At 35.8% G+C, this 15,863-nt stretch overlaps 1 protein-coding gene across 6 annotated transcripts in view; it reads left to right on the top strand.

The window, feature by feature from the left end:
• The window catches only part of LOC131067961 (2-oxoglutarate and iron-dependent oxygenase domain-containing protein CP2), a 104,005-nt gene that overhangs the window by 77,774 nt on the left and 10,368 nt on the right, over positions 1-15,863 (top strand). The window lies entirely within an intron of this gene.

Below are 15,863 nucleotides of genomic sequence, written 5' to 3'. Positions count from 1 at the left end.
TGTTTGTCAAGTGGGGTACACACAACACATCATTGAAGGAGTTATCCCCAATGGCAATATATCCTTTCCCAATCACATCCATGTATGTATGATTGCCCATCAAAATCTGTGGCATGTGGCAAGGCTCAAATGAAGAGAACATAGATTGCGAAGATGCCATATGATGAGAACCCTTGAATCTAGAAGCCATCTCCCTGAATCATGACTTGTAGTAGCACAAAGAGCTTGTCCCTTTCCTTTATCTGTCCTAAAAGAGTTATCCTTTCCTTTATCCTTTTCCTTGGAAGAAGAAGCCGATGTAGACATTCTAGAAGGCAAATTGATTTTGTTCTTCTCAAGAAGATTCTTCAACTCATCAATATCCTTCTTGTAACAATGATGTTCATCATGTCCCGACTTCTTGCAATATGCACAAAAAAGATTGTCCTTATTTGATTTCCTCTTAGGTGAGGATGTAGAATCACTTTGTTGTGGAGAGGAGGATTGTGCTCCATCTTGTTGTGGTTTAGACTTAGGTTGCTTTTGATTCTTGCCTTTTCCTTGATTTCTTTGATTCCCTTTGTTAGCCACCAAAGCTTGTGACTTTGAAGATTTGAGAATCCCCATCTTGGTCAACTTAGATTGCTCAAGTATCAACATCTCTATGAATGCATCAAATGAGGGAGAAGTGTATGAGGAACCTTGAGTTAACCAATGAGTGTGAAAGCTAGATACAAAAGCTGCATACTCTGATGGAAGCTTGTCCAACAAGTTATAAACCAATTGAGCATCCTTTTTGTTAATTCCACAATCCTTTAGCTTTGCTCTTAGTTCATTTACTTTTGTGACATAATCTTGGATTGTATCAAAATCCTTGGGATCTAAAGTTGTGAGTTCACTATCAAGCTTCTAGCTCTTAATCTCACCAACTTGGCCATACAATTTGTCATAAATATCCCAAGCCTCTTTAATTGTAGTACATTTATCAATGTGAAAAATGAGGTCATCTGATACATACTTTCTTAATGTTCCAAGTGCCATAGAATTTTTAGTGAGCCATTCAACTTGAGCATTAGGATCAGGTGGTGCTATTAGAGTTCCATTTACATAATGAATGAGTTCTTTTTCCATTAGTTTACTCCATGCCTTAATCTTCCATGAAACATAATTATGAGGAGTTGAAAGAGGAAATTTAGGAGAACCCATAGCACCAAAATGAAAAAATCCAAGATAGAGAGAGGCACAATCACACAAGACACCCCCCAAATTACTCAATCAAGAAACCACCCCCCCCCAAAAAAAAAAATAAAAAAAAAATGATGATTTGACACTTTATACTTAGTGCATATACAATGGGCCCATTTGCAAAACAAGGCAAGATGGACTTCTGATTTCAACTTTACAACTGCCTCAAATAGGCTAAAAGAGACTCCCACAAATACTGCAAGTGATCTAAACTGAGATCCAAGCAAAATACAAGTACCAAATAGGCCAAAAATGACCAAATACTGAATGTACAATTTCTACTCAAAATCACTACAGACTAATGGCAGATATGAAAGTAGACGAAAAATTATGCACTTTAAAGAAAACGACACCTGAAAAGGAGGTCGTATGACCCCAAACGAAGCCTCTGAAGTCCCAAAATCTGGGATTAGACAGGTACAGTCATGAAAATCTGCAAATTCTGAAAAATTCGTCCATCAAAGTGGAAAACCACCTGCACCACTGCGGAGAGCACGGAATTCTACCCCAAATCAAAAAAATTGCATTGAAAAATGATGTCTTGAGCTCGAGATATTGCTATTTGAAGTTTGCCTATCAAACTGAACATGCAAATGGAGAGGGGGCTGAAAAAAAATTCTTACATATGATGACGTCAGCATCTCATAAACAGAGAATATTCTTTGACCTGCATCATAATCCTCATAAAAAAATCTTTTTCCCTTAAAATAGGCTTTTTTGAAAAGCTTTTATTAAAAAAACTTTTGAGAAAAGTAAACTAAGGTGGGGGCCATGAGGGGCCACCTCACCATACCCCTTCCAAAGGAAAATAAGCAAATGAATCACCGTAAAAGAAGACTTTGCAGAAATATTAGACCTGCAAAAAGTAACTAATATGGTAACCAAAACCACGATTTACATAGGTCAAATGAAAGGGTATGATTTCCTAGCGATGCACATAACAGTCCTCGCAAATCTGCTCACTGTAAATAACCATGGACGGCGGCATAGCTGCCGGTACGGGTGGGGCCCACGTGAAGTGCTGCAGACCTGCACTTAACTCTGTGGAACAGTACGTACTAATCGGGGGGTGGGGGTCATGACCCCCCCCAAATACAATAAATTTTTTATTATTTTTTTGAAATTTTATAAATTTTAAAAAAAACTTTTGCAATGCCCACTGATACAATAAAAAATATTCTGCAAATAATTTAAATAAATTTGAAAATGCAGAATAAAAACAATATTTTTTTAATAGATCTGTACCATTTTTACCCAAATTGGCTAAATTTTTCCTTCACCAAATATGGCTGAGTTTATACTCAATTTTCATGGAAACGGCCTTCCAGACTCAACCGTGATGTCCAAATCGCTGTACGACGCACTCAAAATTAGAACCTCCCGAGATCCAAAAATTGAAGCCTCCAAAAACACCTCTCCAAGACAAATCAATGATGCTCTATAGGCTCTGATACCATGTGAGATTTTGCCAAGATCAAGAGCTCAATGAAAAGTACAATAGAGAGACAAAATAGATGATAGGAATAAACTGTATTCTATCAAGATGAAAATACTGATCAACTGGATCATTAAGAGTTGTTGTTACATACAATGAATATGAGCTTGCTTATATAGGCAAGGCTATATGGATATGCGAGCACACAAACATGACATGCGATTCAATGAGAAACAAGGGTAGGTAGGAAATAGGTGTGGTAGGTAGGAGAAATAGTAAAATATACCACATGAGGTGGATCACCCACCGAAAGTGGAATTATCATCCCACAATAAGTGGAAATGATAAAGTAATAACAAGATCACACCATAAAAGGTGGAAATCTCCTACAACACACTATCCCAATGTGGCACAAACACTCTAGTGTCTCATATGCAAACTACTATGATATGCATGTACTTAAGTAAAGTTTAATTATATCCAACATGAATAAATAATTACACCAACATCAATTAATTTGGATTCCATTAAAAATGTTGTGTACTTGATGGTGATTGAGTATGCTCATTTTGTGGCTACGGATTCCATTAATAAGGCCTCACAACTCACTGAAATAAGATATTGTGAGTTATCCAGATCCAAAATTTACTAGCAACTTTTACAAAAAAAATATTGATATCATCTTGACCCCAATTCCAATTTATTCTCCTCAAGCAGATGGACAGACAGTAGCAGTAAACAAATCTGTACAAAGGTATTTGAGATACTGTGTTGCAGATCACCAGGCATCAGTGCAAAAAATAGTTGCATTTGGTAGAGAATTGGTACAATCAACATACAAGACATTCATTAGAATGTCATCATTTAAGAGCCTTATTCTTCAGGACCTTCCTTCGCTGATTCATTTGACTGTTAAAGACATTTAAACTTTTGCAGTTAAAGATTTTACAGAGGAAACCCAACATATATTAAAGCATTAAATGAGAACCTCAAATTGACCCAGTATAGGATGAAGTCCCAATAGATCCTGCAATAAAGGTAGTATGAATTATTGCAAACTTACAAGCAGAACTGTCTCAAGTGGGCTGGATATTATTTGTTTTATTGTAAGGTTGTAAAAAGAATTTACATAAACCTTTGAACTAATAGAAGGTTATGAGGTATTTAAATATTTTGTTTATTGGCAATTACGAATATTTCTGTATTTAGAATTTTTAATATATACACACACTCACACGAACCTGTATCTGTACTTGTGGGAATTGATTTTTGCTGTGCTGGCATACCAGTAACCTGTGCCCTTTCTCATACTAAAAGTGACAACTTAGTTGTTAGCAACTGCCAAGACCTTCACTGGTACCTTTCCACTATGCTAACAAGAGGATAAATACACAAATACACAAACATTTGTAGCCATGATGATCTCCATTAGTTCTAGAATGAATGTAGTGAGGTCAAGCAACTATTGCTAGAGTAGCAATAGGGCTTCCATCCACCAACTCTAAACTCGCCTATAGACTTCCAGTGCAACTTTACTATAATAATTTCTTTATCTTCTTAAATGTAATGTGTAGAACATGCAACTATGAATACTAACTTTTACCTGCAAAATAATTTCCATGCGGGAACTATTAACTTAAACCCCGATTAAATCTTTTTGCAAGACAAATCCCCTTTTAAAAGTATTATAATTTCTAATAAACCCATTTCCAGTAATAAGTTGCAATTAAATATTTTAATGTTCCCCTTAACTAACTGAAAGGTATAACGTCACATCTGGGCTAGCATAAGTGGAGACAACAACCAAATAATGAACAGTGCTTTAAGTAAGAGAATGTTGTAGGGATCATCATGTCCACAAGTTATTTCTCTCCAACTCAACTGTATATCCATATTTGAGAGTAGATTTTCAATTTCCTCTTAATCTATGCAAAAAGTCAGGCGGCATAATCATGGCACAACAAAGATCAAAGTACATTATGGGGATGAATATTGAAGTTCCTAAGGGACAGAAAGAAAATTGAGTTGCCACATAGAAGATAAACGTAAAAAAGGAACAAATAGCAAAGAATCTAGTCACACAGGAAATAATAAAATAAGTACTGAGTAATCTGGATTCCCATTTTAAACAAAATGTACAGCCATTAACTAGGAGTTTGCAGTCAGAGACTTTCCAATATCCTTTAATGGGTATACCTGTCCTGAGATACGTTTCTCATTCTCCTAGAGATTCCAGTTAGTCTAAGCCAAAAAAGAACCTTAAATGCTGACTGTATTGGCTGCATATTAAAATAAATCACCTTGAAGTTAAACTTATGATAAATGACACTGAAGGTCATGCAACTTCTCAGCATATTCTTCCAAACTTCATAGGTTTAAATGGCCTAATTCACTTAGTTAGCACAAAGGGCAATCGTATTGCATGGATATCAAGAATACCCAAACTACCTTTATTTTATTAGGATGCAACATAACTCCTAGCTAACTGTATGGGAATCCTTGCTTTCATTTGCAAAGGAATTTATAAAAGATTGCAATCTTTTACAAATTTGCCATTCCTCTGATAATAAAAAAAATGCCATTTGTTGTTATAAAAGTGAGCCAATGAGATGAGTATTAAACATGACTGGCTGCCAACAGTTTAGTGTAAATCTGAATTGCAGAACTTGTTGGTTTTGCAAATGAAAATAGATAGCCATGAGATAATAATGGATGAAGTGGCAAATCCAAGCATCATTAATTTTATCTATGTTGTCGATTCTAGGATGGATCCGAGTTCAGGTTCATGGATCCAGCAATTTTTTTTGGTGTTGGGTTCATTTGGGGTTTGTTCATACAAAAACCATATAAAATCACATATATATATGCAGCCTAAATGTAGGAATTAAGTTTAGAATACCACATATCATCATATAAACAACAAAACTACCACAAACTCGAATGCCATTTATAACATAAATGATAAATGTTATAAAATGTTCATTGTTCAAACTTCATGTTCAATATTAGTTTTCAGCATCAAATGGCTTTTTTAAAGCATCAATATCCTCATCATAATTGACATTGGATGATGTAGGAACATTTGAAGAACCACAAGTAGTGCCACTGCCACTTACACTAAAAGTGTCTCGCTTCTAGACTTTTCGAGTGCAACATGCTGGGAAGTGAAAGCATCCGAGTCAATATGCTTTGGCTCCATATTCCACAACTTTGTGTTCCCTTCCTTGTAGCTAACTTTGTAGCTCGTGTGCCTTGAGTTTAATTTTCTTGTCCTAAAGCTGTAATATGTATTATAAGATCTTAGTGCTGAGTTGTATATTGTGCTGGCTTGATGCCACGTTGGAAAATTATTTTAGGCAATATAGCTACTACTATGGGAAGGTTGTGATCTGTCATGCCCCCAACTTAGACCAAACCCTAGTCTCTGCAATTATAAACCCTAGCTACAGATGTATATAGTTAAGTATGGGTAATTAAATAAATGCATAAGGCCAACCAGATCCACGGGAGTTAAATGACAACAACTTCTCTAAAACTGACTTCCTTAGGCAAGCAAAACAAGATTAATAAATATCACATACTTGCTCTTAGGGCCGACTTCTTTAGGCAAGGGAATAAATTAATTAAAAATATATATTTTTGCCTAAGAAGGCCGACCTCCTTGGAAAGATATGACAGTTGGTAAATGGGCATTTAAATTAATTGGTGCCCCCTCCTATTGCCATGACCTCCTAGGGTGAAGCACCCAGCGTTGGGCAAAGAGAATTAATCAATAAAAATATATGCTGCTGGCCGACCTAATCAAAGGGAGGTGACTTTTGGATAAAAAGGCATGTTTGAGGGATATATAAACAAGTCATTTGGTGGACATTAGAAGGGAAAATTCAGGGCATATCTCTTCCATATACAGCAGACTTAGAGCAGAGGTAAAGAGCAGATAAGGAGGTAGATTTATGAAGATATATCAATCCGCCCTAAAGCAAAATGTTGAGTACTACTGCAGATGCATTAACCTGTTATAAGCAGATCTAAAAAGGGAAGAAGAGAAAGAAGCATTCGATCAAGCAATCAGAATAGAAAGAAAATCAAGCAGCCATTTTGAAGAGCATCCATAGGATCGACATCTGCAGCAATCACCCCATCAGACAAAGGTTATTAAGAAGAAGCAAAGGATCAGACCAGTAATAGACCAGATCCAAATTCTTCTTGTCAAACAACTAATAGCATAATAACTGTTGTTGTGGATTTAAATCAAGGCTCATCGGGGTTAAAGGAGATATTTTATTTAGTTAAGTTATAACCCTAACCCTAATTGTGATTCTAGGGTAATCCCAATAAGAGGACATTACATGATCTCATGCATGCCCCAATATCATTATGCAAATCTTCAAAATATAGAATTCTATCTCTCGATATCAACAAGAGCAAAATCCATCAAATGCAGAAGTCATCTAGTCATCATCCATATAAAGTATCCAACAATTCAACAAGTACCAACAATTTAGAGTCATATCTCTGACTACGAATCTGTAACAAATGCAAAGCAACAACCATTCACAACAAATATATACAAACCGCTACCTAATTATCAACGAGACTCACAAATCTAAGTAGATCACACAATCAATAGATGTTAACAAGCATGTTGAAAACAATTGTCTAATCTAAAACATTGATCTTGAGCAATGTTATACCAAGTCAATTGCTGAATGTTTTGAAGTAATAAAAAATGTACATATGCTCAAATCCAACAAATCCTATATTTTGAATCATGAATCATTATATTCTTGTTCCAAATCTTGGAAAACATTGATCTTCTACAACTTGTCAATTATGAAAGATATCTTATAACAAAAACCTAAAAAACATAAGTTACCACCAAGTGTCATTTTTTAAAACATCTTGGAAAACAAAACATCTTGTGCAACAATCTCATAATTGGCAATTTAGGAAATACTAAGATGCATCTTTGGAATATCACAAAAACTTGTATCCTAAACAAAAATGCAAAATGAAGTACTCCATGATACATAATACACAAATGCCAAAGTCTGGTTTTACAAGACTTGCCTAGATTCAGAGATTCAGTGTGTCCCTAGGCAAGCAAGTGGAAATGAGGCCCAAGGATTCATGACCTAAGTAGTCGATGATTTTGGTCAGACTTGTTAACTTTGCCGGACTTTCTAGACTTTGCAAGGCTTGTTGGGAAGACTCAACCAAGTAAGTGAAAATTAGGAAAATAAGGAAAAAAATATTGAAAATGCTCAATAGTAAATTTAAAAGCATGAAACTCAAGCTTTTTTTGAAGGGTTTGGAGGGCTCTTGAAGGTTGGTTAAAAGTGATAAAATTATGAAAAATGGCATGCACCATGAAGGTTTGTGTGGTCGCAAAGGCTTTAATTTGAGCTCAGTTGTAATGTTCCCTTTTTGAAACAGCATTTAATACTAAATAATAATAATAAATTTAAAACATGAAAAAAAATAAAAACAAAATATAATATAATTAAAATTTAATTGAGTTTAATGAATGGTCAGAAGGCATGAAGTGAAGAGTATTGCCCCCCTCAAAAATGAGATATAAAAGAGAGAAGAAAGGGGATATGGAGGAAGGAAGAAAGAATGGGAGCATATGAATCAATGGAGGATTAATGGAAGAAGAAATGAAAGGGAAGAAAATAAGGATGTGACTCTTTCAAAGGGCAGAAATCGTGAATGGTTGTACTCTTTCAAAGGGTGGTAATTGTGAAAGGTGGGGACTCTTGCAAATAGCAGACATGATGAAGAGGTGTGACCTGTCCCTCACATTGGAAGATATAAAGGGGAGAAAGTTTCATTTGAGGAGGACATGGAAGAGAGATCAATTTGGAAAATAATATATTATTCTCAAAAGGCAGCAATAGAGGGTGGTGACTTAATTTTCATAAAGGTGGTGAACCTTTGACCAATAAAGTACAAAGGAAAAATGAAAAAATCAATCATGACTCACCAATACATCAAATCAGCACTCATTCAATCATAACTCTTGAATCCATCAAAAACAATCAATCATCAATCATCAAATGAAGCAAACGATCAACCAGCCAATCATTATCATAAATTATGAATTCATTCAATCAATCAAACATGCAAATATCTATTATTCCAACATCAACTATTCAAGCATCAACCATTCTAGCATCAAATCATTCAAATATCAATTGCTAAGATATCAATCATCCAAGACATAAATCATAAACTGATATAGAAATATTACTAGAGGAATATGTCAAGCAGCATACCCACAATTTAGAGCAGCATATCAGAAATATAGAAATATTTCCAGCAACAGATTAACTTAAGAAAATTATTCAAGGATTATTCATAATAACATTCAAATATTGTTCAAGGGAATGATTGTCAATCCATCAAGAAATATCAATCAGCATTAATCAAGAAAATTCATCAAACAATCAGTTTGAATTTGAGGAAGTGTCTTGTAGGAGTTGGAAGGATGTAATCCTTTCATGCTCCGGTGCTAGGAGTTGAAGGATGATAACCCTTTCATGCTTTGGGGCTAGGAGTTGGGCAAGTCAATTCCTATAGAATTCACAATTTGATTGATTTTGCGGATTGTGCTTTGATTTGTTGATCTGATTAGTATCTTGAATTTCTGATGTTTGATAAAGTCATTATCATTTTGAAGTAAGAGTTATTGTTTTAGGGCAAAATCAAGAATATCCCAAAATGGGACATTACATCAGTGGTGGGGGCTTTGCTACTTGACCTTCCCCTACACTGCAATAATAAATGCTCAATAGTAAAAAAATGAAACTCAAGCAGTTTTTGAAGGGTTTAAAGGACTCTTGAAGGTTGGTTAAAAGTGATAAATAATGAAAAATGGCATGCACCGTGAAGGTTTGTGTGGTGTCAAAGGCTTTAATTTGAGCTTAGTGGTGGGGGCTTTGATGCTTGACCTTCACCTATACCACAACAGGGAGCATGTTGGAGGCGCCGTCCCTTAACCTTGCTGAGGGGGCTACTCCTAAATCCCCATTCTAGTTTTAAAAAGCAAAAAAAAAAAATTGAGTCATGTTGGAAAAGCAACATTTTTTAATTCTTTCAGAATTTTCCCAGTTAAATCCAAGTAATTTTTATACTTGTGGTTTATTATCCTATGTAATTCTCCTATGAACATAGTACCATTTGTAGATTTGTCTGATATACAAGTGCATGACTCCACATAGAATTTACAAATGCTATTTCATGAGGGATACAAGCTCCTTTCTACCATATTTCATAACTCCATATTGTGATTTTTGTTTTTGATGCCATGGATATCATAATCTACAAGTTTTGTACACTTAAAAACATGACAATATTTATATATTTAAAAATGTTGTTTCTAAAATCTGCTTTTATGCTCATGATTGTTGTATACTAGTGTTTGTGATCAAAGTAACTTTTATTTGGTTAGTTTATTGTGTCTTTAAAGTTTATTTATTGAAAGGTGCATGATAAAAGTTTCAAATCCTTAAAAATATCTATTTTTCATGGTTTTTATGAATTTGCTATGTCTTTGCCAAGTCGTGGTCAAGTAGGAGCATAGAGTTGGAGTCTGGGTCAATAATCAGCTTGCCGAGTCTTGTAACACTGTGCCAAACTCCAGGTGCACACTCCATGTGTAGTATCAACAAAATTAACACAACATCAACTCAAAATCAGAAATACTGTGACTAAAAAACGTACTCCTCAGTTCAATGAGAGTGAAAAGGAATCTGTATAGAAGAACCCCCCTAGAAAGGCTATGAAATACAAATTTCAAGCCAACAAGTCAAATTGATCATGTGTGTATACAAAATATAAATTGCACATAACTCAACAGTTTTTTCGGATTATCACAAGTTTACAGTAAGCCATCCTTTTTTCAACTCTGGAAGAGTCTGTAGCTATCCTTTAAGATTGTTAGGCTACAGATCCAGTGCAAGATATGGGCCTTTTATCTGCCCTACAAAATCATCAACAAGAGGGACAAAATGCCAACCATCCGAGCCTCAAATGAACAAGCTAGACATGTAGCTGATGCATGCTACTGAACAAGTCTACGATGTCCATGATAGACATTATGTATCATGTTATACCATACATTCTTCTAATCAGAAATATTAGAACCGAAAACATATCACTGTTCTGTAATGATCTCCTACGTTGGCTACCAATCCATCAACCCCAGTAGATCACTCCAAAATTTCCTCCTCTTGCAGATGAATGTGGGACAGGTAAACAAACAGGTCACTGCGAAATTCCATAGTTTTCTCAAATTATATCCTTGAAACAAAAATGAAGTATAACATCAGTTCTGAAAAGAAGTCTCAGTGTCAAATATAGACAAAACCATCAATTAAATCAAGACTTGGCATGCTCTTGCTCAAAAGAGCATGAAGAGTTGACAATGACAATAAATATCCTTTCATCACACCAACAAATATCTAACAAATCAACAGATATAAACTGGAGTTCAAGGAGTTTTAGAAGGGGAACATGTGACGGATTTTGGGAACAATGCAGTTTTTCTTTAAATTTTCCCCATCTTGCAGATGAGTGGGGGATGGGAAAACAAACAGGTCATTGCAAAATTCCGTAGTTTGCTCAAATTATATTCTTGGAACAAAAATGACCATAACATCCATTCTAAATGAAACTCACCATGTCAAATATAGAAAAAAAACATCAACGGAATCAAAATTCAGTATGCTCTTTTGCTCAAATGAGCATAAAGAGATGGGAACAATATAGAACATCCCTTCAACATACTGTTGGTGTGGATTTTAATACCCACCGAACACAGAATAAAATGTCCAAAGACACTCTATCCGCTCTTGAACAAAATCACCCCGTATGCTAAGATTGCGAGATCATATGGCGATTCCAAGGTTTTTTTTGTTAGGTCTTGGTGTGTGGATAAGATCAATGGGTGTTGTGACATGTTGGTAGTACACAAAGGGACTTATGCTTGGCTCATTTAATTCACAATGAAGGTATAGACAATGAAGCTCTATCGTTGGGGTCTTGGATCATGGACTTAAAGAAAACTAAAAAGGAGATAAGAGTTTAGAAGCTCTAATCTATTCCTAAGAATTCATGAGACGGTATTGACTAGGTGAAACCAATAACCACGTTTTGCTTCACCACGCTAGGATAACTACACAAAGTGGGTCAAATCTTCAAGGGGTGTGCTTATGATTTTCACGTCATGAATAACTACCATCAAATCGAACAATATTCATCCAAACAGAAGCTAAACATCCACAAAGTAAGCTCAGACTAACTTTACACAATGAACAAAAATCATCTGTTCATAAAAAGTATGAGCGGAAGATTCACCATAAATCAATACTTATCAGATCTTGCATTCATCTAACATACATGAAATAAAATCTAAACTATGATGGGGGATAAGAACCATGCAAACTCCAAAATAAGAGAAGTAATCACCATCAATTCGAACAATGCATTACTCATTACTTTGGCAGTCACAACAATTTGCTTATCTAAATATGTTTTGCAACATACTCCCATGTTTTACAAATGAGGGGCGAGCTCAATTTATAGGCTCTTCAATTACAATTCAATGGTTAGGATTGATTTCGAGTCAATGACCGAGATTACAAAATAAAACCCTAATTAGGGTTTGTTACAACTAACTACCTCTCGACCAATGAGAAAATTACACTTGGGGACACTTGTCCTCTTGCTAAATATAAACCAATAATAAAATTGAAAGTTGTTGCATTGTGGAGTGTGCCTTCTAGAAGCTTTCGTGGACAAGTTAGGTTCATTGAACTTGGACATGTTGACTTGGAACAATTTGATTGGTTGGAAGATGACGAGGCACCACGCATAGTTGGACTACTCGCGACTCGGCTCAACTCGCCAAGCCCCTGGGAAAAAAACTTGGCAAAAACTCGGGAAAAACTCGGCGAAAAACTCGGCAATTAAAAAACACGCTTAAATTTAATAAAAAATGCATTTTTTTCGCAAAATTTAATGAGAAGATGCATCCAATGAGTCAATAACTGATAACACAAAAGAAACAAGCTGATTCTAGATATATTTGAATGCAAAGTGTCTACAAAATCGCATCCTCATGAGGAATGTTGATGGCTGGAAGCTTGGAAGCAAAATAGTAAATAGTTTTTGTCAAACCAAAAGTAAATACATCATTACAAATTACAATTACAAGTTCCTCTTCCCAGCTCTAGCAAAAACTAGGGGAGAGGTAAAAGTAGAGGGTCTAGTCATAGAAGTTTGCAATGGGCGTGACTGTGCCTCCTCTCTCGGTATGGCTGGCTCATCCTGGCTCATCCTCCATCCTGGATGAAGCTATGTCTCCACTTGCTTGTGGAACTGGCAATGACTCCTCATCCTCATCCTCTTCCTCCTCAATGTCATCCAACGTGAAACTAAATCCACCCCCCTCCTCCTCCATAGCCTGCCTCTCCAAATCAGTGATGTCATCCTTAGAAAACAATGGAGGTTGCTCTTGTGATGTCCAATCACTGTAAGGATCTACATCATCCAAATCAAGTGGACCACTTGCTACTTCCTCTACCTTCCTTGTTAATGCATAGATAGCTTCAGTAAGATAAATGATTGAATGAGAGATAAATGAAGTCTCTCATTCAATCAGTTATCCTATCGATTATTCAAATGAATATCATCATGCCCTCAATTGATAAGCATTCTTTATTTATACATAATTGTTTATTATCATAGAATTCTGATGTGATAATCTATTATATTAGTTGCATTTACCGATTAGCAAATCAGGGTAACCATTGCAAAACCGATTTGATGTTGATGATTATTGGTAAACTGAACATCAATTAGTATTTAATGATTATGCTTGAACCGATTGTTATCGGGGAGATGTAATAAACTCACACCGATTGATATCGAGTGTTAAGGAAAACATTCGAAGCATTAATATAACCATATACCGATCAGTATAACTTCGAATATAATGATTAATGAATAGAACCATTAGTTAAGTGATCAGTGTCCGTTAACATAGACACCGATTCACTTCGGTTACCTTGCAATACCAAACGCCATAATTAATACCGATTGGCATATCGGTTAAACATGTTACGTAAGTCTCGATTAGTATCGGGTTGGAAAATATGTCACATGTTATGTGATCACTGATTAATATCGGGTTGGCAAATATGTCATATGTTATGTGATCACCGATTAATATCGGGTTGGCAAATATGTCATATGTTATGTGATCACCGATTAATATCGGGCTGACAAATATGTTTAACACCGGTTGATATTATATACCAAAGGGTGCGATCAAGTAGTGTCTTGATCGGTCATGTCCATAAGACATGACCGGTCAAGGCACTGCTTGATCCTCCCCTCATATATATATATCATATGGCATTTAAGAAAAAGGACATAGAAAATATAAAATGCTCCTCTCACCTGCCATACAAAAGTAGACAATCAGATTTATCATATAAGTAGACAATACATAGATCAATAAAATATAACTATAATATATCTTGCATATTGAATTGAGAATTGGACATCATTTACATGGTATCAGAGCCAGGTTAAATCGAATCTGAGGCTGTTCAATTTTGTGGAAAATTCAAACAAGCATATGTTCAACATCAAATTCTTCTAATGGGTAGCGCCATCAAATTTGAAGATCCTATCAGATTTGTTGAAGCAATCAGACAACTCCTCGTCTAGGTCAAAACTTCTTTGAGCATGGTGATGTGGATATCCCGATTGCCTATTCTAATGCAATTTGGATATTAAAGAAGATCAACTCTACTCTCAGGGAATCAACTGCAGTTTGCACATTAAGAGCCAAGTTCTTTGTGGAATCACTAGGGAGCGATTCTATGTAAATCGAACAAGGCAATAAGGAAGGTTGCAAGTCAAAGTTTGATGGCGGATATGTGTCTCTAACTGTCCATAAAATCACAGGAGTAACTAGTGCACTCTGGATGAACACTTGTTCGCAGTTCCTTGTTATCATCAGACAACAACGACTGTATGATCAATTGTCGGGCATTCCTATCATGAGACAATATTATCTTGTTAAGTGCCTTTCTGTACGAGGATGGGTTCGAACATGCCGCATGAAGAGGTCTATCACATTCATAGAGTAATGATACATAAGTTGATGGATATTATCGCAGGCTGTTTTTGCAGAGGCGATGACATAGTACACACACCCCATGAACACAGCTACGAATACAGTTGTGCTACAAAGATGATAGAGTATGTAACATCAAAATGCGGGAGAGATGATCTTCCATGTTCCAAGAAGGCACTGCAAAGCAATGCAATGTGGAGAGACTTCTCTTCGTCTTGTTTTCTCGGCAGGGTCACGCAAATACGTTTCATTTGCTTTTGAGAAAGGAGCTGAAGTAGACGTTCAAGATGACCGGAAACAGACACCTCTGGACGATGCAATTACATATAGACAAGATGCAGTCACAAATGTCTTTATGAAACTAGAACAAATTGCTGTAGTAATAAAAAATAAAAATAAAAATTTGATCAACAACGAAAGTTCAAGGGAGGCGGCAAGATCTCGATCTGACATAGATTTGATGGATTGTCTGTGTATCGAATCACTTAGCAAGTTTTTGTGATTAATAGTTCGATCTATTGAATTGGGCATTAAGGTTTATCTTTAAATGTTGTTTGGCACTAGCGCCACAACATTGGAAACAATACTCATATATTTGCCAGTCAGAGAGCGACATGAGAAGCAACGGTCTTACTGTAGACAAAACCAATTTGATACTCTCTTTACATAGCATGTACAGATTTGCAGAGAAGGGTCTTCATTTGAATGCATGGCTGGGGAGATTATTGAGGAAGATCGATGCCACATTGATACTGCTGAGTGTCCTGTACGTGGCATATGGGCTCAACATCTCATAGATCTTGGTTATGTCAGATGAGCACAACAACTAAAAGTATGTGTATCAAAGAGCAACCATCAAATGAGATCTAAATCTTCAAGTGCAAAGAATCAGGAATGAACAATTGTTGGATTGCGAGGAAGACTAATAAACAAAGAGATAAGTAATCCATGTTTGATTAATGGTCATGAATTTCCTATGTTATTAATTCATGCAATTACATTATGCGTGTTATTTGTGAATCAAACATTGTCAGTAGGTGTCCACACACGACA

Source organism: Cryptomeria japonica, chromosome 6 (assembly GCF_030272615.1).
Source record: "Cryptomeria japonica chromosome 6, Sugi_1.0, whole genome shotgun sequence".
Taxonomy (NCBI): Eukaryota; Viridiplantae; Streptophyta; class Pinopsida; order Cupressales; family Cupressaceae; genus Cryptomeria; species Cryptomeria japonica.
This window is presented reverse-complemented; position numbering and strand designations above follow the sequence as displayed.